Source organism: Homarus americanus, unplaced genomic scaffold (assembly GCF_018991925.1).
Source record: "Homarus americanus isolate GMGI-L3 unplaced genomic scaffold, GMGI_Hamer_2.0 scaffold31328, whole genome shotgun sequence".
Taxonomy (NCBI): Eukaryota; Metazoa; Arthropoda; class Malacostraca; order Decapoda; family Nephropidae; genus Homarus; species Homarus americanus.
This window is the reverse complement of record NW_024738309.1, coordinates 189,078-206,333: the sequence shown is the minus strand read 5'-3', so window position 1 is coordinate 206,333 and position 17,256 is coordinate 189,078. Positions and strand designations below refer to the sequence as shown.

Below are 17,256 nucleotides of genomic sequence, written 5' to 3'. Positions count from 1 at the left end.
CTTCCCATGGCAACTGAAGCACCCTCCTGAATCTGAACTAACAACAACGAACCTCCCACACATACATGCATACACAAAGAAGGAAAATACAAGCACCTCCATTATGTAGGCGAGGTACAGTATATATACATTCCGAATTATACGAGTCAGTCGAAACCCAAATGGAAACTAAGATGAAAACAACAAGATAATTTACGTCACTGAAAACACAATAACATTCTTAATTATATGTTGGTGAGAATGATTTAAGAGTTCACAATGATGGCAAAGAAACGGATGGGAATGAGTGTAGGAGGAGCTAACAGTGTATGTGGTGGTGTGGGTACAGTGTATGTGGTGGTGTGGGTACAGTGGGTGGTGGTGTGGGTACAGTGGGTAGTGGTGTGGGTACAGTGTGAGGTGGTGGTGGTACAGTGGGTAGTGGTGTGGGTACAGTGGGTGGTGGTGGGGGTACAGTTTGAGTGGTGGTGTGGGTACAGTGTGTGGTGGTGTGGCTACAGTGTGAGTGGTGGTATGGGTACAGTGGGTAGTGGGGTGGGGACAGTGGGTGGTGGTGGGGGTACAGTGGGTAGTGGTGTGGGTGCAGTGTGGTGGTGGGTGGACAGTGTGTGTGGTGTGGCTACAGTGTGGTGGTGGTGTGGGTACAGTGGGTGGTGGTGTGGGTACACAGTGGTATGGGTACAGTGGGTGGTGGTGGGCAGTGTAGTGGTGGTGTGGGGTACAGTGGGTGGTGTGTGGGTACAGTGGGTAGTGGTGTGGGTACAGTGTGAGTGGTGGGTGTGGGTACAGTGGGTGGTGGTGTGGGTACAGTGGGTAGTGGTGTGGGTACAGTGTGAGTGGTGGTGGGGGGTACAGTGTGTGGTGGTGTGGGCTACAGTGTGAGTGGTGGTATGGGTACAGTGGGTAGTGGGGTGGGGACAGTGGGTGGTGGTGGGGGTACAGTGTGTGGTGGTGTGGCTACAGTGTGAGTGGTGGTATGGGTACAGTGGGTAGTGGGGTGGGGACAGTGGGTGGTGGTGGGGGTACAGTTTGAGTGGTGGTGTGGGTACAGTGTGTGGTGGTGTGGCTACAGTGGGTGGTGGTGGTGGTACAGTGTGGTGGTGGTGGGGTACAGTGTGTGGTGGTGTGGCTGGTGTGGTGGTGGTGTGGGTACAGTGGGTGGTGGTGTGGGTGTGGGTGGTGGGGGTGCAGTGTGGTGGTGGTGTGGGTGCAGTGGGTGGTGGTGTGGGTACAGTGGGTGGTGGTATGGGTACAGTGGGTGGTGGTGGGGGTACAGTGTGAGTGGTGGTGTGGGTACAGTGGGTGGTGGTGTGGGTACAGTGGGTGGTGGTGGGGTACAGTGTGGTGGTGGTGTGGGTACAGTGTGGTGGTGGTGTGGGTACAGTGGGTGGTGGTATGGGTACAGTGGGTGGTGGTGGGGGACAGTGTGGTGGTGGTGTGGGTGCAGTGTGTGGTGGTGTGGGTACAGTGGGTGGTGGTGTGGGTACAGTGGGTGGTGGTGGGGTGCAGTGTATGTGGTGGTGTGGGTACAGTGTGGTGGTGGTGTGGGTACAGTGGGTGGTGGTGTGGGGTACAGTGGAGTGGTGTGGGTACAGTGTGGTGGTGGTGGTGGTACAGTGGGTAGTGGTGTGGGTACAGTGGGTGGTGGTGGGGTACAGTTTGGAGTGTGGTGGTGTGGGTACAGTGTGTGGGTGGTGTGGCTACAGGTGTGGTGGTGGTATGGGTACAGTGGGTAGTGGGGTGGGGACAGTGGGTGGTGGTGGGGGTACAGTTTGGTGGTGGTGTGGGTACAGTGTGTGGTGGTGTGGCTACAGTGTGGTGGTGGTGAGGCTACAGTGTGAGTGGTGGTGTGGGTACAGTGTGTGGTGGTGTGGCTACAGTGTGGTGGTGGTGAGGCTACAGTGTGGTGGTGGTGAGGCTACAGTGTGAGTGGTGGTGTGGGTACAGTGTGTGGTGGTGTGGGTACAGTGTGAGGTGGTGGTGAGGCTACAGTGTGAGTGGTGGTGTGGGTACAGTGTGTGTGGTGGTGTGGCTAGTGTGAGTGGTGGTGAGGCTACAGTGTAGTGGTGGTGTGGGTACAGTGTGTGGTGGTGTGGCTACAGTGGGTGGTGGTGGTGGTACAGCCAGCGCTGACGCTGCTGCAGGTCCAAGATTTCCTACTGGTCAGTGAGGATGAACACTCCCATCAACAGGCTCGCCTTCTCCATCACTTGAGTCACGACGACCCTTCTGTGAGACATTACAAATCAGTGCACCTTGGACGATGACGTGAAGTTGCGTGTCCTTTTGTTAGTGGAATGAGACGCTGTGTGGCCCACTGCCTTTTAAACCATCCAGGTACCGCCTCTCCACAGGTCAAGGCTCCTTCCCCGCGAGATTAAGGCCTAGTTATGGTCCAGGCGGTCACCTGCTTCAGCTGCCCCAGCCCACACAACACAGCGTCACCATCACCAACAGCTGCGTGACTAAACCCTTCCTTCTCTGGCTCCACGGACCAGTCCATCGCGACATCCATTTCATCCTCTTGGACACAATCCTCGTCAACAGAGAGACAGACGTGGTCCCAGCGCTTCCTGGTGGGTATCGAACGCCTGGCGCTGGGCTTGTGGTGGATCCACACGGCCTCCCACCTCGGTGAGCAGGTGCCACTCTGGGCGGCCGCTGCAATCTGCTCAGGTATCGTTGGCCTCTATATAGTTGGGGATGCGGACAAAATCCCCACCGAACAAAAAACCCCGAGGACAAAAACCCCGCGGACAAAAAACCCGCGGACAAAAACCCTACCGAACAAAACTTTAAATATATTTTGTTTTATTATTTACTATGAGGGAATTTTGTCCGTATCCCACCCTGCCCTACCCGACCCCACCCCCCCCCTCCTCCTGTTGTCTGCGTGACGAGTCGTTTCTAAGCAGACACACACACATTCCCTAACTCCCACGAGATCTGTGTAGTCTCCTCCCCAAAGATCGGCGGCCCAAGGGTCGTTAATGACGCCCTTGCCTGTTATCTCTGCCTCTTTATGTTACAATGACCAGACACACACACACATTAAGGTCATGTTTCTTGTTCCTACGTGAGGATTATTAACAATGTTGACGTGTAGCTGAATCCCACTTTCCTCCTCCTCCTCGGAAATACAGATACTTTAATTACCTCTGAGGCGTTGGTGAATCTTTTAATACTTGACTGATCAGGAAAATTTTATCTGTTGATCTGTTCCTCGTCCCCCAATCCTGTATACCAGCCTCGGGGGGCGTCTGTGTGCACGTGCTGGGTCCCTCTACTTTCGGCACACAGTTATGTAAATGACTGGTGGTTATTTTGGTGTCAAGTGGCTTCCTCTCCATTGGGTGCCATGACGACTGAAGAAAGTGTGTGTGTGTGTGTGTGTGTGTGTGTGTGTGTGTGTGTGTGTGTGTGTGTGTGTGTGTGTGTGTGTGTGTGATGAACTACAGCCATGAACAATAAACCATACACTAGCTCTACACATATTCACTTCCACTAGATTACAATACATATCCTAAAAAAAACATTAAAATAAAATATAAAATCTATATGCATTCATCAAAAGGCTCAGTCATGTATAAATCTGTCCTCGTCATACAATACCCGGCAGTAATTTTTATACGTAAATAAATAGATTATGTTCACTTATATCTCCTCTCCTCTCATCTTCCCTCCTCCTCTCCTCTCCTTTCCTTTCCTTCTCTCTACCATACCCTTTCCTCTCACCTTCCTTCCATTCTCTTTCCTCTCCTCTCTCTTCCATTATCTTTCCTCTCTTCCCCTCCCTCCCTCCCTCTCCTCTCCTCTTCTCTCCCTACCGTTTCCTCTACCTCCTCCCCCTCCCTCTCCTCTCCTCCCTTACCCTCCCCTTCACCCCTCGCTCTCACTCATAGGTTATAATCAGTCATGAGTGATCCACAATCATTCTACCATATGTGTCACAGTGAGTCACGTGTCATAGTAAGTCATGTATCACTCACCACAACAACAACTACAACTACTACTAATACTACCACCATCATCACCATTACTCTTGCTACTACCATCACAATTACCCCAATAGCCTACACCAACCCTGCAACAACACTGGTCTCTCTCTCTCTCTCTCTCTCTCTCTCTCTCTCTCCGTTTTCAGTCCCTACAGTGTATAACAATCTGACTTAATGAGAGGAGCTATCTTCCGTATTCTCCCTCACTTTCCCCTCACTCTCTCTCCTCTCCCCTCTCTTACTCTGACTCTCTCACTCTTAGTCTCACTCTCTCTCCCCTCACTCTCACTTACTCTCTCTCCCTTCACTCTCCTCACTCCCATGCCAACTCACACGACATAGGCAGCGTCGTGTACAATGACCCCCTCAGGCGAGAGACATGGTTCCTGGCACCCTTGGGAGAGGGAGGTGAGAGAGGAGGTGAAGAGGTTGGTTGAGATGGTTGGGTGAGAGAGAGGGGAGGCATGGTGAGGACAAGGAGGTAATTGATTTGAGAGAATTACTAAGAAGGAAGAGAGGAAAGGAAGATAGAAGGAGGAGGAAAGGAGGGAAGGTAGAAGGGGAGGAGAGGAGGTAGAGAGGAAAAGGAATGAAATTGAATAGAAAAAAATAGAGAGAGATGATGATGATGATGATGAAGTTGGAGAAGACCACAAACCAATAAATAAGAGTGGGAGGAGCAGAAGGATAATTAATGAGTGATTCCAAGGCATGTGTGTGGGTCTCTCTCTCTCTATCTCTCTCTCTCTCTCTCTCGTCCGCTGGCCGACACTTAACTACCGTCGCCCGTAACTACCATCATCCGGCCAGTTTGATGACCAGCGCCTGAGACCGTACGTAGGATCCCAAGAGTCAAAGGAGAGAGAGAGGAAGAAGTAATTAAGTAACTTGTACTAATCACCTGTAATTAGCTGATTCACAAAGCCTAATGCAATCAACAAACTCAAACACTCATTATTCGATTCACCTTTTTTTATGGTATCAGGTGAAACATTAAACCATTACACAGGTGAGCTATCAAGGTTAATTAAGGCTTAAATGAGATATAAAATCAATACTAACAGGTGATACATCAAGTGTTTATACAAGCAGGTGAGCCATTAAGGAGCTAATATACTCACCTGGTACATAAAATCGAAATAAAATTAGTTAATCCATAAAATTCTAATATTTTCACGTAATTAGTTTATACGTTTCAATATTACGTAATCAACTAATAAGGCTAAACATCATTATAATTAGGCGATTCGTTTAAACATCAAATAATTAGGCGCTTCGTTTAAACATCAAATAATTAGGCGCTTCGTTTAAACATCACATAATCAGCTGATATTTGTCAACATCACAGGGCCAATCAGCTGACTCAACAAAACATCTCCCCATATATCACTATAATTACGTGATCTATAAAGACACGAGGTCACTTGATAATAAAAACAGGTCAAAATATATGAAACCAAACGAAGAAAAATTAAAAACAAACAAACAACGACTAAAATAATATACAAGAAATCATACAAAGACAAAGAAAAATACGCGAAAATTATAAAAAACAAAATAAATTACAAAAAATACGAGAAAAAACTAATAAACAAACCATGAAAAGCGAAAACCAAAAAGACAAAAAACTAAACAGCGAAAAAAAAAACTGCAATCGAAGGCCAATGAAATCACGTAACTTTGTAAAAACATCGAAAAATACACAAAAGCACAATAAACAATTACATCCAAGGATCTTTAAGTTAGGTGAGGTGAGGTTAGGTTAGGGTTGGGTAGGTTAGGTTAGGTTAGGTGAGGTTAGGTGAGGTTAGGTGAGGTTAGGTGAGGTTAGGTGAGGTTAGGTTGATTAGGTTAGGTGAGGTGAGGTTGGAGGTGAGGTTAGGTGAGGTGAGGTTAGGTGAGGAGGTGAGGTTAGGTGAGGTTAGGTGAGGTTAGGTTAGGTTAGGTTAGGTGAGGTTAGGTTAGGTTACGTAATTGGCTAATATCTGAGTGAATCATCATCTCAAGAGTCTGACGTGTGTGTTAAGAATATGACACACTAACAATAACTCTTCCACTTCTTCCCGTGATTAACACAGGAAGGGCGAGGAATACTTGACACACACACACACACGTACACACACACACCAGTCTAAGTGTGTGTGTGTGTGTGTGTGTGTGTGTGTGTGTGTGTGTGTGTGTACTTCCATTGTATACATTTATTTTACATGTGTACTCTGTGTTATGTAGTTATGTATAATGTATATTATATAATACGTATAATGTATGCTGCGTACAGTATATAATGACATGGCCGAATTTCACATAAGTTTAAAATACATCAATTTATTTCTCGCCCGACCCTCTGCAGTATATAAACACTTCCGAATACTCAAGCTCGCTGATACATATACAACTATCACCCTAACTATCACCAGTAGGCAGTTATCAATCACCCCTTATCTTACTGAAGGAGAGTACAGCGATGCATAGTGTGAACTTTGACCTCGAGCTGTGATCTTGACTTGAGGAGGAGGCGATAAAGACGTAGAAGGTGTTGATCGTGAAGAGAGAGACTTATACCATAATACATCTAACGTTTCAATGTCTAGAATTACGGTAAGGTTAGCCATCACCACTTGTGTCTACGGTGTCAGGTGAGGTTAGAAGTTAAGTGTTAGGTTAGGTTAGGTTAAGTAAGAGGGTGTTAGGTAAGACGCCTCCCTCCAGCAACGTGAGCCAACAGCCAAGACACGATCAAGTGATTCTGATAAAGTCAGGTGGATGAGACAAGTTAATGTGGGAAGTCAGACGAGTGAGGGATGGTGTGGGTGTTGGCCGGGCCGGTACACCCCCACCACCGCCGCCGCCGCCGTTGTAAGTCTGAGATACAGTTGACTTTTAATAACACTAATTTCATTACTCGGACAAGATGGGAATATCCCTCTTATGTCGCCTAGATGTAAAGTTCATAATTGTGCCCACAGCGTCTATCTTTTGCTCGATCCGGGAGGAGAATAACCCTTCGTCCTCTAGTGTATAAAGGTAATTATGGGGAGGAGAACGAGGGGTCGCAGCGGGGTGATAGCGGCGACAAAAGAGAAGCATTGCAGCCAAAATTCTCCTACTCTCTCCCGCTCCCCCGTCCTAACTGGGTAATGTAAAACGTCCCTAATTCCTTTTTAAGTAATGTCTCGTGATGCCACGCCGGAAGTTGCCACAGCGAATCGTAAACAAAGCGAAACACGTGACAGGTGCACGGAGGTCAGTTTGGGTCATTACGAGGCGAGGGGGGGGGATCAAGATTGGTCATGGTGTGATCGGTAGAGGTCGTCGTCTCATTATTCCGTGTGTTGGGGCTGTGTCGTGTTACAAGAACATAAGAAAATAAGGAGTCTGCAATAGGCCGGTTGGCCTGTGCATGGCAGCTCCTGTCGAGAGTTACTACCACTCTCTATCATCCATGAATCTATCTAGCCTCCTTTTGAAACTTTCCAGAGTTCCGGCACTTACTACAAGTTGCTAAGCTTGTTCCACTCGTCCACCACTATTGTGGTGGTTTCTTCCTATCTCCCTCTAAACCTAAACTTATCCAACTTGAATCCGTTTCTAGGTCCTATCCTGCTCGGATATTATAAGAACTTTATCTATATCCCTTTATTGATTCCTTTCACCCACTTAAATACTTCTATCATATCTCCTCCTCTTCGTCTTTCTAGGGAATGCAAGTTAAGTTTCTTAACCTATCCTGATATGGAAGGTTTCTAAGTCCCGGAATCATTTTTGTCATTCTTCGCTGCACCGACTCTAGTGAATTTATATCCATTCTATAATAGGGGCACGAGAACTGAACCACGCATAATCGAGGTGCGGCCTGACTGGCATAAGATATAGTTGCAATAAGACCTCTGCACTCTTGTTACTTACACTTCTAGATATAAAACCCAATACTCTGTTTGCCTTATTTCGAACATTAACGCACTGTTTTCCAGGCCGTAGGTCCGGGCTTGCAAGTACCCCTAGGTCTCTTTCATAAGTCGACTTCTCTAGGTTGATGTTGTTAAGGCTGTATACATTATAAGTATTTGTTCTTCCAATATTAAGTACGCTGAATTTGCTGGTGTTGAATTTCATTTGCCATTTTTCAGACCACCCCTGCAGTTTATTTAGATCCTCCTGTAATGCATTTGCATCCTGCCCTGAATTAATTTGCCGTCCTATTTTGGTGTCATCCGCAAACTTGTTTATGTCACTGCTGATCCTAGTATCTAGATCGTTTATGTAGATTATGAACAAGAGTGGGCCTAGTACTGACCCTGGGGAACCCACTGGTTACACGGCCCCACCAGATTTAACACCATCACGCTGACCCCTCGTTCTATCGGTGAGCCATGATTTTATCAATTTAAAACTTTCCGTCGATACCATGAACCTTAATTTTTCTCAGAAGCCTCTGATGCGGTACTCTGTCAAATGTTTTGCTAAAGTCTAAGTAAATAACATCGTAATTTTCGTCATTATCTACCTCGAAGACTTTCCTAAAACACGGCAGATTTGTAGACAAGATTTTCCTTTGTAAACCCATGTTGAGAGTCGTAGATTAATTTGCTTTTCTCTAGATGCGATCGGATGCTATCTGCTATAATTGATTCAAGAAATTTCCCCACTACTGACGTCAAACTGATCGGCCGGTAATTTGACGCTGATGCTCTGTCTCCCTTTTTGAATATGGGTACTAATCTGTTCCCTACACTCTTTCAAGACTCGAGGGAAAATTTCATCCGGCCCTGGGATTTTTGATAAGAAGTAGCAGTTCAATGCTTTGCTTATTTCTTCACTGCCATTTATCACTTCTCCCTCCTGACTTTAAAGGCCCAACTTTGTCCTTGACCTTTGTCCTATATACCTGGAAAAATCCCTTGGGATTCGCCTTGGATTCTCTTGCTATTTTGATTTCATAGTCTCTCTTTGCTTTCCTTACATTTTTCTTAACATTCCTAGATAGTTCATTATACCTATTTCTGAGCTGCTCCTCCCTCCCTTTAATTTCTTATATATTCCTTTCTTTATTCCTATGTCATGTTTAAGTTTTCTGGTCATCCACCTTGGCTCATTCTTATTTGACCTAATTTTTCTGTATGGTATATTTTTTCTTGTGCTTTATGTAGTATACTAGTGATGATCAATTGTTGTGTCATCTATGACCTCACCCTTTCCTACTGGGGACTGACGTGACTGTTCCCAGGTGACCTCACCTAGGTACCTTCTTAACCCCTGATAATCCGCCAACCGAAAGTTTGGGACTCTGACCATATTGTCATTGTTTTTCGTTTCCCAATTTAGGGTGAACCTGATTTCTCTGTGATCAGTGTTACCTAGTTCTTCCCCTACTGTGATATCTCTGATAATATTTTCTTTTATTTGTTTATACTAGGTCTAATATATTGTCACATCTAGTAGGTTCTGTAATTAGTTGTTTCCAAAATTGTCTACTGCGTCTAGAAGTCTTCAGATTCATAGTCACCTACAATGTTGTCCCAGTCAATATTTCTGAAGTTGAAATCCCCATAATGCATAGGTTGTTATATTTTGCTGCCCTACTCATTTCCTGCCATATGGGCTGAGCTGCTTCTTTGCCAAGACTTGGGGGCCTGTAAATCACTCCCATAATTAGTTTTTCTCTTCCTTCCGTGATTTCTACCCACACAGACTCGGTTCCTATTTCACCCTTTATTGAATTATTGATACAACATTTTAATGTATCCTTGACGAAGAGTGCCGTCGTCGCCAGCGTCTTAAAATAACGACAAAGGTGACATCGTCTCTTCAGAGTACCGTATACCAGGTGAACTTGTCGTTTTAGGTCATTTGTATAATTATTATACAAGCTAGACGGCCGTCGTTTTAGGTCGTCAGGGTCTTGTGTACTCAGAAACAGTTGTAGGCTGATGGCTAGCGTCTTACCGTCAACTACCTTGTGGTCTATCCATGTGGTCATCATCTTCACTGTTTGGTGGACATATTGTATTCTTCGGGTCACCAACATCAGGGTATAGTATTCCAGTTTTGGGGGGCATGTCACCATCAGGACACAGGGTGGGGCGGGGTCGAGTGACAATCAAAGCACAAGTGTGGGAAGTATGGACGCACCATTACACAGGTAGACAGACTATACATATATCCCCAGGTATCTTTAGACTTTAATGTATCCCACTGCCAGACCTGACCTCGAGGTGGGTCAGCCAGCCACAAGTCATGTACGCCACGGCTCCACCACGGCCCTGTCATGTCGCTATTTATACCTGACACAAGAATACAATATGGCTGCCAATTAATTCATACGAAAATTATCACGATAAATTATTCACCTTCCCGATTATTATCATCTTCAAGTCATATAAATCCGTGGAGCATGTCAGGTGTTACCGCGTGTGTTGTGGCGCCCAGCTGGTCAACCTCACGGTATTCAGGAGTCAAGAATATCTGATAATCAAATATTACACAGAACACGGCCACTCAGGAGGACTATACTGAACACGGCCACTCAAGAGGAAAACACACACACACACTCACACTCGACATGTTGACTCTCCGGCTTCTTTCAGGGCAAATAAGCGGAAAATATCCCAAAAGTAAATAGGACAGATAAGAAGGAGATGGAAAACGGAAATGGAGAGAGAGAGAGAGCCGATGCTAATGAATGTTGGCATCTTTTTTTCTCTCTCTCTCTCTCTCTCTCAGACACACACATTAACTCTTTCTCTGACAGGAATTATGTGCACTCACCATCTCCCTCCCACGCCAAGAGTCACAGAAAGCGTTCATGAGACGTCTTGAGTAGAATATATGACCTTCACCTTATACAGGGCGGAATCTGGTCAGGTCGGTATCTCGTCTTACCTGGAAAGAGAAATCAAGGTTACAAACTGTACTGTGTTGATATGTAGTTTTAGTGTCAATATAATTAATGCCGCAGGGAGGGAGAGAACAAGTTTACATGACTAGTTACCTGTAGACTCCCTCCACCTTTTAGTGGTGGTGGTGGTAGGTGCATGGATTGTGTGTGTGTGTGTGTGTGTGTGTGTGTGTGTGTGTGTGTGTGTGTGTGTGTGTGTGTGTGTGTGTGTGTGTGTGTGTGTGTATGTGTGTGTGTGTGTGTGTGTGTGTGTGTGTTGCGCATTTGCGTGCATGCACTAGTTACAATCACGTGATCAACCACCATTAAATGTTAGTGGTAGTTACAGGACTGCTTGCATGTAGCGAAGCTGTCAGGTCCTTCCCACCCCCCACCAAACCACCCAACCCATTCACATACACACACACACAAAAAACATTGACACCCATAGACCCGACAGACAACGTCCTTGATGAGGCAATAAAACCGAGGGAGAGAATCCCTCCCCATACACCCTGCCATTGTTCCCTTAAGATCAACACATCCAGCAAAACATGGCAGCCACGTAGTCGAGGTCTCCGCTCCGGTTTCTTCAATAAATCTTTCCCTCTTCTCTCTATCCCTCGGTCGGCATCCACCTCTCTTTCTGTCGGCATCCACCTCTCTTTCTGTCGGCATACACCTCTCTCTCTGTCGGCGCCCACTTCCTGTTTATAGTATTACAGAGAATGATAAACGAGAAGTAGAGAAGAGACAGATAGCAATAAGTGTCTGCTTCTGTTTACCTTCGAGGGATCCAGTTTTAATCACAGGTGAGGGTCATGAGCTGTTCTATACTCAGGTGTCTCTCTCTCTCTCTCGTTTGACCTCCGTCCACCTGAAATACCGCTAAAACTGCCCATTGCCAACACACACACACACACACACACAAAAAGAATAAAACACTAAAAAAAAGTCTTACCCTCCCGAGTTGTATTAAATGTCAATGCCATTTTTGTTGTTGTTGTTGTCGTCAGTTGTACTCAATTCTCGACCGTAATACCCAAGAATCTTAAATACTCCCTCGTCATCGAACCCCAAGAGCGAAAAAGCTGACCAAAATCTGACAAAAAATCTGACTAAAAATCTGACTGGCAGGAGTCGGTGTTGTTCTGTCCTCATTCATTGTTATCTACCTTATAACTCTTTGAAGGATGGTAGGATTTTCTTCACAACTTACAACTAACAATAACTAACGCTAATACGTCCTCGTGTGAGTCTAAACCCTGGGAGGAAGGTCGTGAGTGGGATAGAGAGATGGAGGAAAGAGTGGAGTAAAGGTGATGGAAACAGTGGAGCGGGTGACATTTACTTTACGTGCAACTCGAGAATAGTAAATAATGGAGCTCTTATGAATGTTATTGTTAGCGGCGAGATTACTGGTTAACTGGACAATATTAGTGTGTGTGTGAGTGAGAGAGAAAGAGAGAGAGAGAGTGTGTGTTAATGTGTGTGTGTGTGTTAATGGACGTGTTTTAATGTGAGTGCGTGTGCCCAATATGACACTATGATGGCGTCCAATATGGCACTAAGATGGCGACCAATATGACACTAAGACTCTACCATAACTAAATATACATTTTCTTACATAAATTTAGGAAAAATATCACACCTTAGGAATTAATTAACTCAGGGGATACGGATAACAGCATAAGATAACGGGATACGAACCGAAAGGACAACTACAGTCGGGCGAGGTGTTGACTCTTGCTGGTGGGTGGTGGGTAGGGGGGTATGGAGGATAGGGGATAAGGGGGTAAGGGGATAAGGAGGGGTAGGGAGGGGTAAGGGGGATAAAGAGGGGTAGGGATAAGGAGGGTAAAGGGGGTAAAGGGGGGTAGGAGGGAAGAGTAGAACCTATTATCTTTAAAACCTTGACTCCGATCTTTGACAATCGACCTTTTGGGATCTAAAATACATAACAGATTCAGATAAATACCACTATCATGAATATATGTATACCAAGAATACATAGTATAGCTCAAATACATGTATACATATCTTGACCAACCTATTCATGGGATGTCGTTGGCTTCAGTATATTATGGGTCTAAGAATATACTGTAGTCCCGAGTGGGTATATTCATGAATGTAAACAATGACCTTGGTAAGAATATCCACAGTAAGAATATCGAGTCATTATACTAGTTTTTAGTAAGATGCCTCAATAATGAATACAACCTATGAAGTATACTGGCCATAGGGAATATTACCTATAAGTATAACCTATAGTGAGTATTATTTTATAGGGATAGTCTACATTCACATCCTAATCTCATCCATAATCTCACTTCCTTAATCCCTAATCTCGCTTCCTATTTTCGATACAAGAACTCCTCATCGCTAATATTAGACTTTTAATTCGCTATCTAATCTCACTCCCTCGTCTCTATAACAAATGTACTTGATAATCTCACTCCCCGTAAAATACTAATCTCATCTTTTAATTTCACTCCTAAACTCCCTCGCTAATCTCATTCCGCCATGTCCTTAAATATCAGCTGTCTTTTTTCGCCCAATCTCACACCCAAGACCACAACTATTCTCGAGCCTAATCTCACTTCTCTCACCTTCAATTTAGCCCAGATCTCAGTTCAGGCGTGACAGTGATTGTGGTGTGAGTGATTGGGGAGGTGAGGGGGACGGTGAGGGGCGGTGAGGGCGGTGAGGGGGCGGTGAGGGGGACGGTGAGAAGGGGTGAGGGAGGGATGGGGTGGCGGAAGTGCTGGGGTGGGAGACAGAGGGGGAGGTGGGAGAGAGACGAAAGAGGGAGAGAGGTGGGAGACAGTAAGAGCAGGGAGGTAATGGGGTAAAAGTTCAGGGTGTTGGGTGGGTTAGGAGAAGGAGGGAGGGAGAGAGAGGGAGGATATCTGCCAAAAGGGTGAAGCGTTATCCCCAAGAGAATCATCCAACGACACTATAAACTGGCACTGATGAAAACACACACACACACACTCACGGGGTGTGTATTAGACTCACACCTGTCCTGGAATGCCTGTATCACCTGTCACTGTGTGTGTGTGTGTGTGTGTGTGTGTGTGTGTGTGTGTCTGTATTCTGTTGTTCTCCGTACACATCTGACAGATCTCCATCTCTGTCTGTGAGGTTGTCTGTTACTAAAGAACGACTCGATTGTCTATCTGTCTATCTGAGAAGAATCGTTGAGGAGTATCTGATGCCAACACCAAGCAGTCAGTTGATAAAAACAAACTGGCCACCCGCAGTCAGCTGATTATGTCAAAACAAACCCTCCCTCTCGCCCATGGTCCACCCAGGGCTTAAATCCTGAGCAAACAAATTAGATACTTAGACAATACACACACACACATACACTCTAACACACATACACACACACACACTCGCATTACAACACACACACACACACACACACACACACACACATTCTCTCTTCTTTCTCCTCTTCACCACCTTCATAGTTCAGGTTTGATACAACTTTTTTTAATCTACGACTCTCAGGATTGATTATGTTGGGAGAGGAGGAGGAGGAGGCAGGAGGGGAAGAAAGGGGACAGGAGGGGTAAGGAAGGGGGCAGGAGGGGGTAAGGGGGCAGGGAGGGAATAGAAAGGGGGGGCAGGAGGGTAAGAAAGGGGGGGCAGGAGGGGTAAGGAAGAGGGCAGGAGGGGTATGAAGGGGGGAGGGAGGGGTAAGAAAGGGGACAGGAAGGGTAAGAAGGGGGGGGCAGGAGGGGTAGGAATGGGGGGGGAGGGCAGAAGGGGCAGGAGGGGTAAGGAAGGGGGGCAGGAGGGGAAGGGAAGAGGGCAGGAGGGGTAAGGAAGGGGGGAGGAGGGGTAAGGAAGGGGGGCAGGAGGGGTAAGGAAGGGGCAGGAGGGGTAAGGAAGGGGGGGGCAGGAGGGTGGGAAAGAGGAGGCAGGAGGTTTGAGGAAGAGGATGCTGGAGGTGAGGGAAAAGGAAGCGGGCAGGAGGGAAGGAAGAGGACAGTGAAGAGGAATGAGGAGATAGGGAGAAAGAGAAGACAGAGAGAGAAAGGGGGGTAAAAGGGTGATGACGACGAAACGAATGGGGAGAATTAAGAAGGAGAGAGGGAAAGGAAGAAGGGGAAGGTGGAAGGTGGAGATGGGAGAGGGACAAAGGGTTAGGGGGCAGAGAAGGGCCAAGAAGGTGAGAGGAGGGGGCCAGGGATGAAGGAAGGTGGGGTGGGGAGGAACGAAAGACAGGAAGTAGGGGCGTGGGAGGGGATGAGATTGGAGACGAGAGGGGCAGGAAGGTAATGGGTGGAGGTAAGGGAAAGGGGAAGGGAGGAGGGGCAGGAAGGGGGGGAGAGGGCAGGATAAGAAGAGAAGGGAGGTGGGGAAGGGGAAAGGGGGGAGAGGAGAGGGAAAGGAGGGAGAGGATAGGGAAAGGAGGGAGACAGGTGGAGAGGGAAGGGAGAGGAAGAGGGTAGGGAGAGGGGTTAGTGTATTGTGTCAGCATCAGAATCAAACATAATTTCCTCAACCAGCATAAGAGATCCTTCACGCCTCCTCCACACTGAAGGGCCTTACGTGATCCAGGAGGAGGGGGAGGAGGGGGGAGGAGGAGGAGGAAGTTGGAAAGCAGTGTAGAGAGAGAGAGAGAGAGAGAGAGAGAGGCAGAAGGCAAATGATAGGCAGTATGAGAGACGGGGGGCAACACACACACACACACACACATACACACACACACACACACACACACACATATCAAATAAAACCAAGTACAAAATAAGGAAAAAATATATATACAAGAGAAGAATTTTCCTGATGATGAAACGATACAGATTCAACACTAGGAAAGAAAGTACAGGTAAGACTAATTAATTTAAAACACAGGTATACAGGTAGAGTCATGGCCAGGTGGTGAAATATTAAAATAAGTATAAGTACATTATTAGACTTGGTTAAGTATGTCCGTATCTGTACAGTAAAGGAGACCTACTTATAATATATTCGTATAGCGAGGGATTAAGAGCCACCTGCTGAAACACCACACCTGCTAATGCAACACAACACACCTGCTAAACAACACACCTGCTAAAAACAACACACCTGCTAAAAACAACACACTCCAGCTCATTACAATTAAATCAACACAGAGGTCAACACCAGAGCTCAACACAACGAACCAATGAGTAAGAATGTATATATCTTAAGCGTAAAATAACTCCAGCTTAGTCCCAACACACCAAGCTTATGTACTGTATATCAACAGGTGGCGTTCAATAAGACTTAATTAATTACAGGTGAGTTTATACGTGAAATATTAAATAGCTTAAAATGCTCTTTGAGATTTGAATAAACTTTTTTTTAAGATGGTAATTACAATGAAGGAAGAAAATAGTAAGATGAAGGAAGAAAAATAGTAAGATGAAGGAAGAAAATAGTAAGATGAAGGAAGAAAAATAGTAAGATGAAGGAAGAAAAATATTAAGATGAAGGAAGAAAAATAGTAAGATGAAGGAAGAAAAATATTAAGATGAAGGAAGAAAATAGTAAGATGAAGGAAGAAAATACTAAGGTGAAGGAAGGAATATAGTAAGATGAAGGAAGAAAAAAAAAGATGAAGGAAGAAAATAGTAAGATGAAGGAAGAAAAATAGTAAGATGAAGGAAGAAAATAGTAAGATGAAGGAAGAAAAATATTAAGATGAAGGAAGAAAAATAGTAAGATGAAGGAAGAAAAAATATTAAGATGAAGGAAGAAAATAGTAAGATGAAGGAAGAAAATACTAAGGTGAAGGAAGGAATATAGTAAGATGAAGGAAGAAAAAAAAAGATGAAGGAAGAAAAATAGTAAGATGAAGGAAGAAAATACTAAGATGAAGGAAGGAAAATAGTAAGACGAAGGAAGAAATAGTAAGATGAAGGAAGAAATAGTAAGATGAAGGAAGAAATACTAAGATGAAGGAAGAAAATAGTAAGATGAAGGAAGAAAATACTAAGATGAAGGAAGAAAATAGTAAGATGAAGGAAGGAAAATAGTAAGATGAAGGAAGAAAATAGTAAGATGAAGGAAGGAAAATAGTAAGATGAAGGAAGAAAATAGTAAGATGAAGGAAGAAAAATAGTAAGATGAAGGAAGAAAAATAGTAAGATGAAGGAAGAAAATAGCAAGAAGAAGGAAGAAAAATAGTAAGATGAAGGAAGGAAAATTGTAAGATGAAAGAAGAAAAATAGTAAGATGAAGGAAGGAAAATAGTAAGATGAAGGAAGAAAATAGTAAGATGAAGGAAGAAAAATAGCAAGAAGAAGGAAGAAAATAGCAAGAAGAAGGAAGACAAATAGTAAGATAAAGGTAGGAAATAGTAAGATGAAGGAAGAAAATAGTAAGATGAAGGAAGACAAATAG

The 17,256-nt window shown here is 45.1% G+C and overlaps 1 long non-coding RNA gene across 1 annotated transcript in view; it reads right to left on the bottom strand.

Moving 5' to 3' along the window:
* The window catches only part of LOC121874031, a 94,482-nt gene that overhangs the window by 51,428 nt on the left and 25,798 nt on the right, over positions 1–17,256 (bottom strand). The window contains exon 2 of the long non-coding RNA XR_006090335.1: positions 10,764–10,877. This is a non-coding gene — a long non-coding RNA (uncharacterized LOC121874031). The remainder of the gene's footprint in view (positions 1–10,763; positions 10,878–17,256) is intronic.